Genomic DNA, 18,275 nt, shown 5'->3' with positions numbered 1-18,275 from the left:
GTATTGAGAGCAAAGGAAAAGAGGGCAAGAGATGAAGGCTGTTTAGGAGACAGTCGGGAAGGTGACAACTCTGGGGAGACACAGAGTGACCTTGGTATCTGTTTTCTTCCATTGTCTCTCAGCATCTCCATGAAAAGAAAGGTTATTGCTTTTTCTGGTGGCTGTGAGGCCATTGTTGACACCAGAGCATTTATCAAAGGCCAGGAACACTGGTCAATAACATGCAGAAGCTCATCAGCACCACTCCACAGGGTTCCCAGGTGAAGGGTCATGCCCCAGGGTCACTCCCAGTCTCCACACACAACAAGGATCACTATGGCCAGCCTCTCTCCCTCTATCTCTAACAGCACTACATTTCATGTTCTGTGGTCAGTACCCTGCCCCCTATTATCTTCACCATCAATGGCATCAACTACCCAGTGCCAGCTCGAGCCTACATCCTCAAGGTGAGGGGACAATACTGAGAGTCGGTTCTCAAACTGGATCTTGCAGGAACCCTTGCACTGCTGCTGGGAGGAGGGCGCCCTCTGGAGGCCATGTTGCACAATTGCAGATGCTGCTGAGTCCTGTGACTGGGCCAGTGCCTCCCACAAAACCAATCACTTGAGAGTAAAAGGCAGCGTGGGACACTGATCTTCCTGAAATAATGTGGAAAGGCCACACAATATGGCATGGTGGGAGTCAGGGAGAGGGGAACACTAAGGTCCTCAGTCCTCAAAGAGCTTCAATTCATCTGAACCCTTAGGTTCATGAGCATGAAATTCAGCACTAGCAGTCCCTGAAATAGGCCATGTTACAAGGAGAATGGCTGGGGACAGTCCCAGTGTGCTCTCCCAGCATAAGTGAACAGTCTCCCTTCCCTTCTCAGTGTTTGCCTGTTTTGGATGATAAATTACATGGTCAGCCTAGTACTCGGCTGAATCTTTCCCTTGCTCTTGCCAGGTGCCTCCTTTGTAAGTTGGGGTACCTGACCCCTCTGTGGGAAGGCTGGATGCTAATGTGATTAAAGGGTACACAGTGACTGCTCAGCCCCAGCACAGGGTGGAGGCTTCATGTCGGCTCCCAGCGGGAGTTCAGAGCAGGCTGATGGGCTCAAAGAAGGCTTTGAGGAAGAGAGGGAATTTCAGGAATTCTAAAACCACAAACTCATTGAGCCATATGAAGGGTTGCTTGGTTCTGGGAAAAGCTGTACTGGATTCCATGCAAATGGCATGTCAAAGTGGTCTGCACTGGGGCACTGGTTACTTACTAGGGGTGATGAGGGCTATGGACTGACCAGTAGGGACGGGGAACCAGAGTACGTTACCCAACCAAGCCTGGAGTGGCCAAAGAGGGCGAGTCTGGGCTGAAGGAGGCTTCTCAGAGTTCCTGAGTTTAGTCTTCAGTAAAGTATTGTGGGCCCTACTCTATTTAAGATGGAATACCAACAATGAGTTGCTGTGTAGCACAGGGAACTCCACTAAGTTATATGACAGCCAGGATGGGAGGGGTTTCTTTGGGACTAGGATACCCGGATACATATGGTTGAGTCCCTTTATTGTCCACCTGAAACTCAGAATATTGTTAACCAGCTATACTCCAATACAAAATAAAGTTGTTTTTTTTTTTTAAGAAAGTACGGATGGTGGGGATGCAGGAGGAGAACCAGCATTCTCTGCAGAGAAATCAAGGAGTAGGAGTCAGAAGGAAAGAAACACGGAGTGAGGAGAGCTATGGACACACTTGTTCTTTTCTAAATGATTATATTGAAGTGTGGCTAATCTTCATTGTTGCATTAAGTTCTGTTGCACAGCAATGTGACTCAGTTATACACATAAATATATATATTTTCTTATTCTTTTTCATGTGATTTATCACTGAATATTGAGTATAGTTCTTTATGCTCTACAGTAGGACTTTGTTGTTTTTCATTTCTCTGTTTCCCCAACTCCCAGTCCTCCACTCACCATACCCTTCCTCATGGCAACCTCATGTCTTGGCCCTCTTTGGTTTTGGATGAACTCTCTTATCCCCTGCTGCTGAGAAAACCCCTTGATAGTTACCAAAAGAGGGAAATAAAACAAAGAATTGTGCTGGGTCTGGATATTGGGGGGCATCACAGGTAAGGGCTCATGCTGATTTGTATATAAATTAATATGTATACTATATATATGCATATTGAATATATACTGTATAATTATATATACATAATGTATATATTGCAGTAATACAATATGTATGTGGCTGATATTAATTGGTATAGATTGGAGTGCTGTGATAACATATGTTTTATATACTCTAATTATATTCTGTGTGTGAGACATGTATTATTACAATGCATTGGTTTGTGTTGGTTGGTATTAGTTGTGTGCATGTTGTATTGCTGCAATATATATATTAATTAATATATTAATTATAAAGATTAATTCAAGTATATTGATTTACTAAATTATTTAGTAAAGAGCCATCAAAAATTATAATTCCATATAACAGAGAACAACTTGATGCTCTTTTAATGTTTGATGATGATTGGCAGATTGCTATAGGAAATTTTTCTCATCATATCTTGCATCATTTACCCCCACATGCTTTGTTCATTCAAAAATTAAGAAAGTAGAATTTAAGTATAGTTTTCCCCCATCAGATTTTGCAACATGCTCTCTTTGTAATAAGTTAAATGCTGATTCGTCCGGAACAATATAATGTAAACCCTTATGTAAAGTGAAAAGACCTCCTCTCCAGACAATAAAAAGATCCCAACCCAAAATTAACTGGCGGTCAAGGAGGTGTTTATATTTTTTTCCACAGGACACAGATTCGTCAATTTGGATCCCAGACAGGCTGATTTGTCATGTCGCAGTCCCCAGGCACCTGGTTCCTCCACTGCCGCGACCACAAAAAACAAAATGGAAACTCCTCTGCCACCACCACCACATGAAACAGCCGCGGGCAGGGCCAGAATGACTGACTGACTGACAGGACTCAGTACGCTGTGCTTATGGCCGGTAGCAGCCCAGGGTCCATCTGCAAAACTATGGGATAGAGGGTTGATGGCGAAAAGAGATATATGGGAACTGTATACTATTTGCTCGAAATTTTTGATGTCGCTTGGCCACCGCTAGGGCCAATGCCGGTTCAGCGGAAGGCGGGTCGAGGGCCACCGCTCCTGCTGGCAGGAGAGGCAAGATAAACATCGAGATCCCGGCAGGACTGACAGCTGCTGCAGCACAAACTCCGACCAGAAAATGACTCTATTTACTCTATTTTGGCTTGTTTATCCTCTCCTTATGTTTTTCTTTTCACCAATGATTCCAGAAAACTTAATGTACAAATGGACCTAATGTAGTGACTTGTGAACAATGTATGCTTTCATCTTGTTTAACTCCTCAATATAATGTCTGCTCTTTTATGGTTTTAAAACGTCCACCCTATCTCATGGTACCTGTAACTGTAACCATGTATTGGTATGATAACAAAGATCTTACTGTGCTGCAACAGCTACAAGATTTAAAGCAGACACGACGGTTTGTGGGCTTACTTATTTTGGGAATATCAGCTTTGATAACTGCAATTACATCTGTTACTGTGGCAGCAATATCATTGACTGAACAAGTGCATACTGCCCAATATGTTGATACTATGTCCAAAAATGTTTCTTTAAGGCTGGCAACACAGGAAGTTATAGATAGGAAACTAGAAATGAGGGTTGATGCCCTAGAAGAAGCAATAATGCATATTGGGACTGAATTACAGAGTCTGAAAGTAAAAATTGCTCTTTCATGTTGCCGACTACCGGTGGATATGTGTTACATCCCTGAAAGTAAATGAGACAGATTTTGAATGGGAAAGAATCAAAAATCATATTTTAGGTGTTTGGAACAGCTCAGATGTTAGTTTAGACTTAGGGAAACTTCATAATCAGATTCAGGCCTTGGAACACTCCTGATTAGATTTTACCACCACAGGAGAAGCCAAAGACTTTCCACACCTTCTCTAACTTCATTTCTGGAAAGACTATTCTGTCTACTGTTTCTAATTATGTTGCTATGGGTGCTATAATCTTGCTCCTCATAATCATTCTTCCTTGTATTGTCAGGATTCTTCAGCAGAGCATTCGGAATCTCACAACTGAATTACACCTGATTGTTTAAAAAAAAAAAAAAGGGGGGGGGGAGATGCCGGGAGCCAGCGTGAGGAATCCCACCCATGACAAGGTCATGCGGACAGGCCTGATGGGCAAGGCGAGTCAGGCCTCAGGAGTTCCCCCTGAGTTTCCCCGAACATCTTCCCCCTCCAAAAAAAGAAAAAAAAAAAAAAAAAAACCAGAATATGCCTGCCTTATTGTATTTTGCTTTTCTACTCTTCTGATACTCTCTGGAAAAAGTTAATTCAGAGCTTCAGTCTCCTGCAAAAGAATGTCTAGGCTTAAAACCCCCTCTGATAGCTCTCTAACTTGCCTAACAGGTTCCCCCGGACTTTTTACAACTTGTGAATTGCTTACAGCCCCCCAACCACAAGAGGCACTAAGCTTAAAGCATCTTAAAGATACAGAGCCTTTTCTAAAGAGCTAAAAATCATACTGGTAATGGGTTTCACTGTTGACTCAATGATTGCTGCCAGACTTTCATATTCTTTGTCATTTAGGCACCTGAAGGATATTAATCAATGTAATAGGGATATAGAAATAGGAATGTAGTAGTTTTGATGTTAGCAACACTAGACTTTTGAGTTAATTACTTTTCTTTGTTATATATCACTGCACTCGTCTTGTGTCCTTGCTATGTAAGAATGTAACTTTATTTAGTGCTGAGAGTGGTACTGGACTTTGGGAAGATCAACACAAATAAGTCTTCTGGTTGACAAACCTTTATCAGAAAAAAGGCTGTAAAATGTTAATTGGCCCTCTGGCTAGAAGATGATGTAAACCACCTAAGACTTGTGTATACAACTAGGTATGCAGAGAAAAAAGCCAGGTTTTGATAAGAGTCAGGGCTGCTGATGTTGCATAATTTTATATTATCCATTGATGTCTATGTACATAAAAGGGTATAAAAGGCCTTTCTGGACAATAGGGGATGGACCAGTCGCTGGACTGGTTTCCCCTGTGTCTCCTCTTTATTTTCTGACTGAATTCCCATCTGGGGCGAGGAGGCTAGCCATGTCTACTTACTGGCCCCAGCTTCTAAGATCCATGCGAGAGGGAACCCAAGGTGGGGCATCCCCCCCTATTCAAGAGGATGCTGGTGGCCTAATGTAGATGGCCTAATGTAGATGGTGCTCATTGTCTGGAACTTTATTGGCTTTCCACGTAAACCAAGTTATTCAGCCTCTTTTCTCCACTAAATTTTCCTACTACACTATTTCTTCCTAATCTAATCTTATATTTCTAATTAAATAAATAAATAAGCTTTTCCTCACCCACACCGTCCACGCTTTGAATTACCCTTGACCCACCGGGCCTGGACCCCGGCAGACTCCCCCAGGATGATAGAGGCTGCTGCTATGCCACCTTTCAAGACAACAGAGTGAGTCCATCTACAGAGACCTGGATCCTGGGAGATGTCTTCCTGAGGGTGTATTCCTCGGTCTTTGATCAAAGAAATGACAGAATTGCCCTGGCACTGGCAGTGTATATGCTTGGAGAGGTTCAGGAATCAGTAAGGACGCTCCTAACACAAACCCACTCACACTTTGGGTACTCCTGCTCAGGATGCTGGTGAACTGTACTTGGTGGTCTGAGCACCCTATTCTCAGTAAAGAATAAAGTGTTTCACTCATAATGGTGCTGAAACAAATAGCTGCCTCTGTTTGTGTCTGGGAGTAAAGGATTTAGAAGCAAGTCTGAATCAAAATTGAGAGGAGCCCAACTCTAACTTGCTTCAAGGAAAAGGGAGACTCATTGAAATGATTCTGGGAATACAGGACACAAGAATTAGAGCAAATACAAAGATCTCAGTGACTGGACCCAAGAAATCAGAAGTCATCAATTCTCTCTCACCCTCGCTCTTTCCCGTTGGTTTTCTTTAATGGTCTTAGCCTGGCAACTTTCTTCCTTAAGGCTTCTACACCTAGTGAGGAAGTCCAAGCTACCTGCCCTAGGGTTTTAAATCCCGAAGGCATCACCTACTAAGGAAAGAAGGTTGTAGACATCAGAGTTCATGGGTGTTCTCTGAATGTCCCACCTCAGATCACATGTACAGCCCCAGATCAGCCATCATGGCAGGGACATGGTGTCTTATGACTAGCTTTACATGGTCTTTGGCTCTGACCCAGCAGCTCACATGATTGTCAATTTCCTCCAGAACTACCTGACAGAAGCTGGGGAGAGGCAGCCCCAAGGATAGCGACTGGCAGATGGTCTAGACCATGAAAGAATTTGTGATGACCTACCAACTCCACCACCTCCTCATTCAGAGGAATTATAAGGGGTAATGAAATAGACTCTTCATCCCATCTCAGATGATCTTATCATTGGACTTCTCTTCCAGGGTATTTTGGATGAGGTACTTCATGAAGAGCTGGTTCCCTCTTATTCCCACACCCCAGTCACCAGCTCTCTGCCACATATGTCTGCTTTGTTCTTTCCAGTGTAACTTTGTAAGTGGTGGCCCCAGTAGATCCGTGAGCCATCCCCATCCTCCAGGGCCCAGAATGCTCCTTCCTTGGCCTCCAATGCTGCCGGGGAGAATGCAACACATGTATCGGGAGACCCAGTGTACACAGAGCCTTCAGTCTTTCTGAGCTACCTCCAGGGATGGAGCTACAAACTATTTGCTTGGAGCTGCCATGGTTAGAGGAGAAGGCAATGGCAACCCACTCCAGTACTGTTGATAGAGAATCCCATGGACGGAGAAGCCTGGTAGGCTACAGTCCATGGGGTCTCTATGAGTAGGACACGACTGAGCAACTTCACTTTCAATTTTCACTTTCCACTTTCATGCATTGGAGAAGGAAATGGCAACCCACTCCAGTATTCTTGCTTGGAGAATCCCAGGGACAGAGGACCCTGTTGGGCTGTCATCTATGGGGTTGCACAGAGTCGGACATGACAGACGCGACTAGCAGCAGCAACAGCCATGGTTGGGCATTTTTACAGTGGAAGTATCCATTCTTTCCACCTGGAGGCCCTCAGTAGATGCCTTAGCTGAGGAGCAGGAGTCACAGGTTGATTTCCTTTCAGATTGACTTATTTGATCTTGTTGTATAAGGAACTCTCAAGAATCTTCTCAACGACCACAGTCCAAAAGCTCAAATATTTGACATTCACCCTTTCTTATGGTCCAGATCACACATCTGTACATGATTATTGGAAAAATCATAGCTTTGAAACTACAGACTTCTGTAGCAAAGTGAGTCTCTGCTTTTAATACCCTGTCCAGGTTTTTCATAGCCTTTCTTCCTTCCAAGGAGAAAGTGTCTTTTAATTTTGTGGCTGCAGTCAAGGTTCATAGTGGTTTTGGAGCCCAAGAAAAAAAAAAAAAAACAAATCTGCCACTGTTTCCACTTTTCCCTCATCTATATGCCATGATGTGGTGGGACCAGATGCCATGAATGTTGAGTATCTGTTTGTGAACAGTTTTGTGAATGTTGAATTTTAAGTCAGTTTTTTCATCTCCTATCCTCATCAAGAGGCTCTTTAGTTCTCCTTTGCTTTCTGCCATTAGGGCAGTGTCACTTCATATCTGTGGATGTTGATATTTCTCCCAGCAATCTATATTCCAGCTTAGGATTTATGCAGTCCAGCATATTGAATGATGTATCCTGTAGAAGTTAATAACCAGAGTGAGAATGTACACCTTGTCACGCTTCTTTCCCAGTTTTAAATGTTTCAGTTGTTCTATGTCTGATTCTAACTACCGCTTTTTGACCTACATACAGACTTTTTCAGGAGACAGGTAATATGATCTTGTACTCCCATTTCCTTAAGAATTTTCCAGTTTGTTGTGGTCTACACAGTGAAAGGCTTTAGCATAGTCAGTGAAGCAGATGGAAGCATTTTTCTGGGATTCTCTTTCTTTCTCTATGATCCAATGTATGTTGGCAATTTGATCTCTGGTTGCTCAAACCACTTTGTACATCTGGAAGTTCTCAGTTCATGTAGTGTTGAAGCTTAGCATGAAGGATTTCGAGCATTACCTTGCTAGCAAGTGAGATGTGTGCAATTGCTTGATAGGTTGAACATTCTTTGGAATTGGAATGAAAACTGACCTTTACCAGCACTGTGGTCACTGAAGAGTTTTCCAAACTTGCTGACATATTGAGTGCAACACTTTTACAGCCTCATTCTTTAGGATTTTTAAACAGCTCAGCTGGAATTCCATCACCTCTCCTATCATTGTTCATAGTGATGCTTCCTAAGGCCCACTTGACTTCATACTCCAGTATATCTGGCTTTACATGAATGACCCAAGCATCATCCCTATTCTGGTTTTATGACCACCGTACAGTTCTTCTGTGCATTCTTGCCACCTCATCTTAAACTCATCCGCTTCTGTTAGGTCTTTGACTTTTCTGTCCTTTATTGTGCCAATCCTTGCATTAAGTGTTCCTCTGGTAGCTCCAATTTTCCTGAAGCGATCTATACTCTTTACGGTTCTATTGAAGTGAAGTGAAGTGAGCTCGCTCAGTTGTGTCTGACTCTTTGCAACCCCATGGACTGTAGCCCACCAGGCTCTTCTATCCATGGGATTCTCCAGGCAAGGATACTGGAGTGGGTTGCCATTTCCTTCTCCATACAGTTCTATTGTTTTCCTCTAATTCTTGCACTCTTCACTTTTGAAGACTTTCTTATATCCCCTTAATATTCTCTGGAAGTCTGCATTACATTCAGTATATCTTTCCCTTTCTCCATTGCCTTTCACTTCTCTTATTTTCTCAGCGGCTTTTAAGGACTCCTCAGGCAACCTCTTTTACTTCTCACATTTGTTTCTCTTGGGGATGGTTTTGCTGACCACCTCCCATACAATGTTACAAACTTCTATCCATAGTTCTTCAGGCTAACAGACCTAATCCCTTGAATCTATTTTTCATCTCCACTATAAAATCATAAGAGATTTGAATTAGGTCATAGCTGAATGGTCTAGCGGTTTTCCTCCTTACTTCAATTTAAGCCTGAATACTGCTTGCTTCTGCCTAAGCTTTGGTGCCAGATCACCACCCACCACTCCCAGTGGATGTGGAGTGAAAACACACAATTTGAGGATTGTTACCCTGGGTTTGTGCTTGGCTTTTCACATGCTTAGCTGTGTGACCTTGATCAAGTCCCTTAACCTCAGTTTTCTCATCTGGAAAATGGGCCCCATGATGATAATTCCACCTTCTATATTGCATGTGTGCCTGCTAAGAACAAGTGGCCCTTAGAGAGCTTTCTGGGTTCCTGAGTCTGAAACAAATATATATTACTCTGCCACCTGGGGAATAGGAGCTCTTCTGTTTAGAAGTTATGGCTGCCATCCCAAAGGCCAAATATTGGTTCAAGCCACATGACATCTCTCTCTGAACCATGATCCAGAACTCTAACTGAGCTGACGCTTCTGTTTTCTGGGCTCCCACAAGAGCTAATATTACTGGCTCAGATTACTCCCTTCCTCATCCTTACCAGTCAGCCTTTCCTTGCCAACTACTTCTAGCCTGAAATCACTCTGCAAGGAGAGTTGTAAGGCTTTTGGTCTGTTTTCAGTTTCCCACATCTCCAGCATAGCAAGAAGTAGCTGTGATGGCTTCTTGTCATAGCAACAACTATGGCAACCTGTGTAGTCCAAATCAGCCTGTTAAATGAAACTGTCCCCATCTGGCCCCTCGTGTTTAAATTACCTACAGTTGCCTTAGAAACATTCCTATACTTGCTGTTTAATGACCAAATATATGTGGACCTGATCTAGTTTACTTTCCCAAAAATGATTCCAACTATGCAATGAAGTAACCAGACTGTTAGTCATCTAACTACCCACAGGAACTGACAAAAACAAACCACCCATCCTACATTTCTATCTTGCCCCAAAACAGTATTGAAGTGATCTGCTGAAATAATGTGATACATTGGCATGTACTCGCAAGAAGGGACACTTTTTCTGGATTCTTTTTCCGGATTCTTTTTCCACCTAGTGCAGAATGTCTACCACAAGCATCACCCTCTAGCAGCTGGTCACCTGGTTTTTGCAGACTCAGCCCACTCCAGAAGCCTTTGACATCCTTCAGTAAAATCTAGAGAACAAACTCAGTCAAAGCTCTCTCTCTCCTGCAGAAAACAGTTTTTGTTTTTGTTTTTTTAGAAAACAATGTTTAGTAACACATTCAAAATCTTGTGCTCCTTGCCTTGGATTCAAGGACTTGTACCAGAGGATGGGAAGCCTCCCTAAATCTTTCTCCACTCCAACCAGGACCAAAGCCTTCCTTGGACTCTGTGTCCTCATTGGTATTATTCAGTTGCTAAGTCATGTCTGACTCTTTGTGATTACATATTTGGCATCAAAGCAGGTTTCCCAGTCTTTCACTATTTTGCAGTTTCCTCAAGTTCATGTTCTTTGAGTAGGTGATGCTATCTCACATTCTCATCCTTTTATTCCCTCTCCTTCTGCTCATATTCTTTCCCCAAATCAGGGTCTCTTCCAATGAGCTGGGCCTTCATATCAGATGGCCTGTGTCAGAGCTTCATCTTCAGCATCAGTCCTTCCATTGAATATTGCTCTACCACTTCCAAAACAAAATTCTTATTTACAATCACATAACAATATTAAGCATTGATACAGTTTAGTAGAACAGGGATCTAGTCCCCTGGGAAATCCCAGCACTGCCCCCATGCCTTTCTCTTACCATCCTCTCCACCTGGCATAGAATTGCTTCCCTACAACTTCTCCAGCTTGAAACCGCTTGCCGACCCATCATTGTCAGCTATCCAGGAATTGTTCCTTCCTCCTTCCTTAAAGACTTCTGCCTGCTCCCTGATTATCCTCTGTACATCAGTTCAGTTGAATCTCTCAATCATGTCCAACTCTTTGCTATATTGTGGGGTGCAGTACGCCAGGCTTCCCTGTTCATCACTAACTCCCAGAGCTTGCGCAAACTCATGTTCATCAGGTTGATGATGCCACCCAACAATTTTGTCTTCTGTCTTCCCCTTTTCCTCCTGCATTTAATCTTTCCCAGCATCGGGATCTTTTATAATGACATAGTTCCACCCATTAATTGGCCAAAGTAATGAAGGTTCAGCTTCAGCATCGGTCCTTCCAATGAATATTCAGGACTGATTTCCTTTAGAACGTACTGGTTGGATCTCCTTGCAGTCCAAGGGACTCTCAAGAGTCTTGTCTGACGCCACAGTGCAAAAGCATCAATTCCTTGGTGCTCAGCCTTCTTTATGGTCCCACTCTCACATGCTCTCACGACTTCTCGAAAAACCATAGGTTTGACTATACAGACCTTTGCTCAAAGTAATGTCTCTGCTTTTTAGTATGCTGTCAAGGTTTTTGATAGCTTTTCATCCAAGGAGCAAGCGTCTTTGTTTCATAGCTGAAGTCAGTATCTGCAGTGATTTTGGGTCCCAGGATAAATAAAGTCTGTCACTGTTTTTATTGTTTCTCCATGCATTTGCCATGAAACGTTGGAACTGGATGCAGTGATCTTCTTTTTTTGATCTGTACATTCCTCACCAAGACCATCCCCAAGAAAATGAAATGAAAAAAGGCAAAATGGTTGCCTGAGGATGCCTTAGAAATAACTTAGATAAGAAGAGAAGCAAAAGGCAAAAGAGAGATAAACACCTACCCATCTGAATGCAGAGTTCCAAAAATAGCAAGAAGAGATTCAAAAAAGCTTTCCTAAATGATCAGTGCAAAGATATAGAGGAAAACAATAGAATGGGAAAGACCAGACATCTGCTCAAGAAAGTCAGAGGTAGGGAAGGATCATTTCATGCAAAGATGGGCCAAATAAAAGACAGAAATGGCATGGACCTAAGAGAAGCAGAATATACTAAGAAGAGGTTGAAAGAATATATAGAAGAACTATACAAAAAAGATATTAATGACCCAGATAACCACGACGGTGTGATCACTCACTTAGAACTAGACATCTTGAAATGTGAAGTCAAGAGTGTGTTAAGAAGCATCACTATGAGCAAAACTAGTGGAGGTGATGGAATTACAGTTGAGCTATTTCAAATCTTAAAAGATGATGCTCTTAAAGTTCTGCACTCAATATGCTAGCAAGTTTTGAAAATTCAGCAGTGGCCACAGGAATGAAAAGGTCGTTTTCATTGCAGTCCCAAAGAAAGGCAATTTCAAAGAATGTTCATCTGCCACAGAGTTGCACTCATCTCACATGCTACTAAAGTATTTCTCCAGGCAAGTCTTCAACAGTACATAAACTGTGAAATTCCATATGTTCAAGCTAGATTTAGAAAAGGCAGAGGAACCAGAGATCAAATTGCCATCATCCATTGGATCTTCAAAAAAGCAGGAGAATTCCAGAAATATACCTACTTCTGCTTTATTGACCGTGCAAAAGCCTTTGACTGTGTGGATCGCAACAAACTCTGGAAAACTTACACTGGTGGGAATACCAGACCATCTTATCTGCCTTCTGAGAAATCTGTATGCAGGTCAAGAAGCAACTGTTAGAACTGAACATGGAACAACAGACTGCTTCCAAATCAGGAAAGGAGTATGTCAAGGCTGTATATTGTCACTCTGCTTATTTAAATTATATGCTAAGTACATCATGTGAATTGCCCAACTGGATGAAGCACAGTCTGGATTCACGGCTGCTGGGAGAAATATCAATAACTTCAGATATGCAGAAGACACCACCCTCATGGCAGAATGTGAAGAGAATCTAAACAGCCTCTTGATGAAAGTGAGAGGAGAGTGAAATATTTGGCTTAAACTCCACAACAGAAAATGAAGATCATGGCATTTCATCCCATCACTTCATGGCAAATAGATCGGGAAACAATGGAAACAGAGAGAGACTTTATTTTTGAGGGCTCCAAAATCATTCCAGATGATGACTGCACCCATGAAATTAAAACATGCTTGCTTGTTTGAAGAAAAGCTATGAGAAACCTAGCAGCATTTTTTAAAGCAGAGATATTACTTTGCAGAAAAAATTCAGTATAATCAAAGGTATGATTTTTCCAGTTGTCATGTATGGATGTGACAGCTGGACCATAAAGAATGGTGACCGATGAAGAATTGATGGTTTTGAACTGTGGTGTTGGACAAGACTTTTGAGAGTCCCTTGGACTAGAAGGAGATCCAACAAGTCAATACTAAAGGAAATCAATCTTGAATATTCATTAGAATGACCAATGCTGAAGCTGAGGCTCCAATACTTTGGCCACTCATGTGAAGAAATTACTCATTAGAAAAGACTCTATTACTGGGAAAGATTGAAGGCAGGAGGAGAAGAGGATAATGGAGGATGAGAAGGCTGGATGGCATCACCGACTCGATGGACATGAGTTAGAGCAAACTTGAGGAGTTGGTGAAGGACAGGGAAGCCTGGTGTGCTGCAGTCCATGGGATTGCAAAGAGTCAAACATGACTGAGCGACTGAACTCAACTGAACATACCCCATAGCAAATGCTAGTGGTAATCGTCATGCTTCTCCCACAAACCAGGGTTCCCCAAGGCCCCAATACATATCCCTCGTCAAGTCTGCACCCATGCACAGTGCTTAGCATCCACAAGGCATTTAGTGAGTTCTGATTGCAGCGGGACCTCCATTTTGGTAGACATAGAGGAGCAAAGGACATATTTATCCTCCTGTCTCAAACAACTTGAAAGTAGAAGAGATAAATGAAAGGACAGTTTTTTACATCAAACGTCAGGCAGCAGAATATCGATTCCTGAGGTGGGGAGCAAGCAAGGTGAACTATACATTTGCCCCAACTCTAGAAATAGTTTCCAACACATACACAGAAGGGCTATCTAGGAAGAGACAAATGATCACCTCAAGAAGAGAGATTTGAGACTCTAGATAGTTAGGGTTCACAGGAGAGAGCTACACACAGAGAACTGTGGGTGTGTACAGGTGATACCCGTTCAGTTTTCAGCAGAGAGTTGATAGTACTGGTCAGGATTATAGGGAACAATCCTTGAGTCTCAAATTGAGCCAAGTCTATTGGTGTCCCCACCCACCAGAGTGGAAATTACTCATAATTCCCATGACATCAGTATGTCCTTGAAGACAATATTGACTTACTAGTGGGGTATAGTAAACCTGGTGTAAAGGCTGGTCTCATATCAGCTAAAAAAAATCGAACAGAAAGCCTTTAAAAAAATACAATTGTTTCCAAGGTATTAATAGTGTTTGTAAACAGTGCCAGGAATAATCTATAAAAATTTTAAAAATATCCAGCATCCAAAGGGTAAAATTTACCATATCCCAAATCCAATTTAAAATTTCCATATGAATTGGAAAATATTTGTCCTAGGTCAATCACAGTATTATAAAGTAATTATCCTCTAGTTAAGATAAATACATAAATTTAAAAAGAAAAAAAAAACATTTCTGATGTAGAAAGAAGCAAGAAAATATCCATAATGAGGGAAAAATCAATTTGTAAAAACACAGCTAAAATATACATTACCTAATTATCAGGGAAGGACATTAAAATGCTTACTACATCAATAATCTTTATATTTATGAAACTGAAGAATATTGAGTATGTTAAATAGAGACATGGAAAATAGGAACGAAAAGACTGTTGGAAAAAAATAATTGTGCATCACAGAAATTTGAAACAACTTTAAGAATACTAAAATATATGTAAATGGAATCTTACATGAAGTGAAAGGAGAATAGAGAAAGGAACTTCATAATTACTGGCTGAAAAATTTCCAGATACGATGAAAACTTTACACCCATTAACAGAGAAGCTCAGCTAATTCAAGGACAAGAAATAGGACAACTATTCAAAGTTCATGATAATTCATTGTTTAAAACAATCAACCAAACAAATGTAACCAGAAGGAAAAATAGACACAGTAGAACAATAAATGGGAAAGACAGCAGATTAGGCATGCAAAACAATGTTAGCCAGAGGACACTGGCACCACATCTTAAAATGCTGAGAGAAACATAATTGAGTCAGAAGTCTATACCCAAGAAAAATACATATCAAAAACAAGACAAAATAATTTCTCAGACATACAACAACTATAAAACTTCATCACCACCAACAGAACAATGTAACAAGAAATGATTTTTAAAAGCCCTCAAACGTGAGATCCCCATAATTCTAGCCATCTCAGTCCTTCAGAAGACCTTGATAAAGACAAACAAATACTAAAGTAGAAATAGTCATTGTGTTTCTACCCACTTCTACAAAGTGTTGCTGACTCCTCAGTACTGCATCTTGTAATGTTGGTGAACAAGATGGAGAAGTGATGCAAACAGAAATAAGGAAGGTGAGACAGGTAAGTCAGAATGTGAGGGAACAAAGACAAGGTATTTAGAAGCTGAAGAGTTGAGAGAGATTTGGGACCTGAGTTGGAAAAGCAGTTTTCAAACCAAATTGGGTCCTGTGTTATGTATAATCCTCACATCAGTCCTTAGAAGATCTCTAATGAGAGGTCTGGCTTTTTTTTTTTTTTTTTTTTTTCTTTTTCTGGAACACAGTTCAGGTCCATCTAGCTGTTTCTCATTGCTATTACTTCCTCCTGGCTGCCACACTGTGCCCAGCCATTCAGCCTAATCCATTCAGAAAAGGTTCATTCTTTAAGGTAGGCAATACAGGCTATGTACAAAATGATCTAATCTCTGCTTCTCTTTCAAAACTGAAAATAGTTTGTTATATAACCATGAGCCCCATAGCTACAGGACTACATTTCCTGCCCACCCATGCTCTTAGTCATGACAGGTGACTTAGAGATACAAGCAGATCTGTAAAAGCGATTTCTTGGAAGACTGCTTTCAAGGAACTGATTTAGCTGAGAGATGGTACTCTTCCCTTCCCCACCTACTTCCTAACTGTTGTCTGTATTTTAGTTGTGATGGCTGGAACTCCTGCAGTTGTATTGGACAACCATGTAAGCTTGGAGATGGATACCACCCAAGCTCTGGCTGGCCCAACTCCAGCTTTGTTTCAGTGGGAGAGAAAAATCATGCTTATCTTGCTAAAATTATAATTGTTTTAGTTTTTTGCAATGTGCATCCAAACTTAATCCTGATACTACTATGTGTTTAATATGAAATAACCTTATTATTTTGTTGGGTTTAGTGAATATGTTTATATTTTACATTTCTCTAATTATTATTTACAAATTGATACATCAACCTTTATACCTAAATTGTATAAATGCAAAATTATGATTATAAGCCTGCTTGCCTTTAGATTTTTAATTTTTATATTCTCTTATCTTCTTTCCTTTCTTCTTTTCTCCATATTTGGACAGTCTGGGCCATGTCCTCTCTTATAAACTCATCCATATCCATATCTGCAGGCCAAAACAGACCGAGAGCTGTGTGGGGATAACCAAAGAAGAATGAATACAGGAATATGAATGTAGGGCGGTGGCCCTTGTTAGTCATCATGAATGTTCTGAAGTAGGATCATATTTCCCTGTGCTTCTGTGTGCCCACCACCAACATGGAAGATATTTTGGTCGGTGGAATTTGAGTAGAGGTGATATCTCACTTCCAAACTGAAGTATTATTTTCTGTTCCACTAGCAGATGTAATGATAGCACCTGAAGCAGCCATGTTAGACCAGAAGTAAGGAGCACAGGTGGAAGATATGACAAGAAAGAAGTGGACCCTCATCTCTGTGGAGAGACCTGCACTAACATTATATGAAAGAGAATTGAAATTGTATTGTTTTTAAGATAATCTTATTTAGGTTTTGATTACAGTCGTTGAAGCTGTAATCTAACCCTCATAATAGAATAACTGACCTCTGTGTTAGCCTTGTCTTGACATTAGGGTCTGAATGAGACAATATCTGCTGACGTATACTTACAAGTGAGTCAAGTGACAGCCCTGCCCTCTGGAAGCTGTGCTTTAGTGTGGGATTCAGAAACTGAAGCAAGAAAAAAGCCACATGGTAGGAGAGCTTCAAGATCCTGTAGGAACCCTTGGGAGGGGAACCTCAGTCAGTCCTGATCTCAGGAGGTTTCATGAAGCAGGGACAATCCTCTCTCAATCTCTTCATAAATAGGCCATGGTGCCAAGGTTCATGTAAAAGTAGGAAACAAAAACATGTAAATGTTTCAAAATCCTTTCAAAGTGTTTTCCCTTTTGATCCAGTGCTTAAGACCTGGTTTGGGAAGATTGCAAATGCCCCAGGGCAACTAAGCCGGTAGGCCACAACTACTGGGTCTGAGTGCCCTAGAGCCTGTGATCTACATCAAGAGAAGCACAGGATTGAAAAGCCAGTGCACTGAAATTACAGAGTAGCCCCTGCTTGCTGCAAATACAGAAGTCCTGAGCAGCAATGAAGACCTCGTGCAGCCAATTTTTTTTTTTTTAATTCTCCCAGAGAAACCAGTGAGGTCTCAGGGGAAGCAGGATATGAAAAAGGATGAAACCAGTCTTGGTCTGATTTCATACAAGTCATGGAGAGGGAAGCTACAGCCTGTTTCCACAGGGAACTTGGGATATAAGTTGTGCCTCAAACGTGTGCCAACCCAAAGCTAGGGAGCTGGGATTTCACTCTCCCACTAGTGGTTCCCTCTCATCCTTCAACTAACATCCAGCTGGTGTCTCCAAGCCCTTGTATTAGTACCTCCAAAGACAAATCAATAGTGCCACTAGGAGCAAAGGACACCAAAGCTCAGGAAAATATAACCTCAGAAAATGTCTAGATTTCTGCACCCGTTCTGCCATATCCAGCATCATATCTGAAATCCTGAGAGTCTAAAGAATTCCATGGGTCTCTACATGTAAGCATTTGAAAAAAAAAATCAGCTTTTAATTTATATAGGAGTATAGTTCATTTATAGCATTGTATTAATATTAGTTGTAAGAGAAATTAATTCCCTTTTACATAGACATGCATCCATTCTTTCCTAGATTCTTTTCCCATACAGGATATTACAGACTATCAAGCAGGATTCCTGTGCTGCACAGTAGGTCTTTGTTGATTATCTATTAAATAAAGTACTATACATATATTAATCTCAAACTCTCAATTTATTCCTCTCCCACCTTTCCACTTAGGTAACTATAATTATTGTTTTAATGGAAGTAAATGTCTAGGCACTTTTTGGATCAGGGTCTATGCTTGTGAGAGTGCAGTGACCAGGGAAAGCAAGCCTGGGAGAGACTCATTTGAGATGATGGTAAATGTTGAGAAG

The 18,275-nt window shown here is 41.3% G+C and overlaps 1 pseudogene; it reads left to right on the top strand.

Moving 5' to 3' along the window:
- LOC120874079 overlaps window positions 1–16,484 on the top strand; it is a 29,407-nt pseudogene extending 12,923 nt beyond the window's left edge.
- The last annotated feature ends 1,791 nt before the right edge of the window (window positions 16,485–18,275 follow it).

The sequence above is a fragment of the Oryx dammah genome, unplaced genomic scaffold (genome assembly GCF_014754425.2).
Source record: "Oryx dammah isolate SB20612 unplaced genomic scaffold, SCBI_Odam_1.1 HiC_scaffold_15, whole genome shotgun sequence".
In the NCBI taxonomy this organism is placed as follows: Eukaryota; Metazoa; Chordata; class Mammalia; order Artiodactyla; family Bovidae; genus Oryx; species Oryx dammah.
The sequence above is the reverse complement of the archived record's forward strand: the minus strand, read 5'-3'. Positions and strand labels throughout refer to the sequence as shown.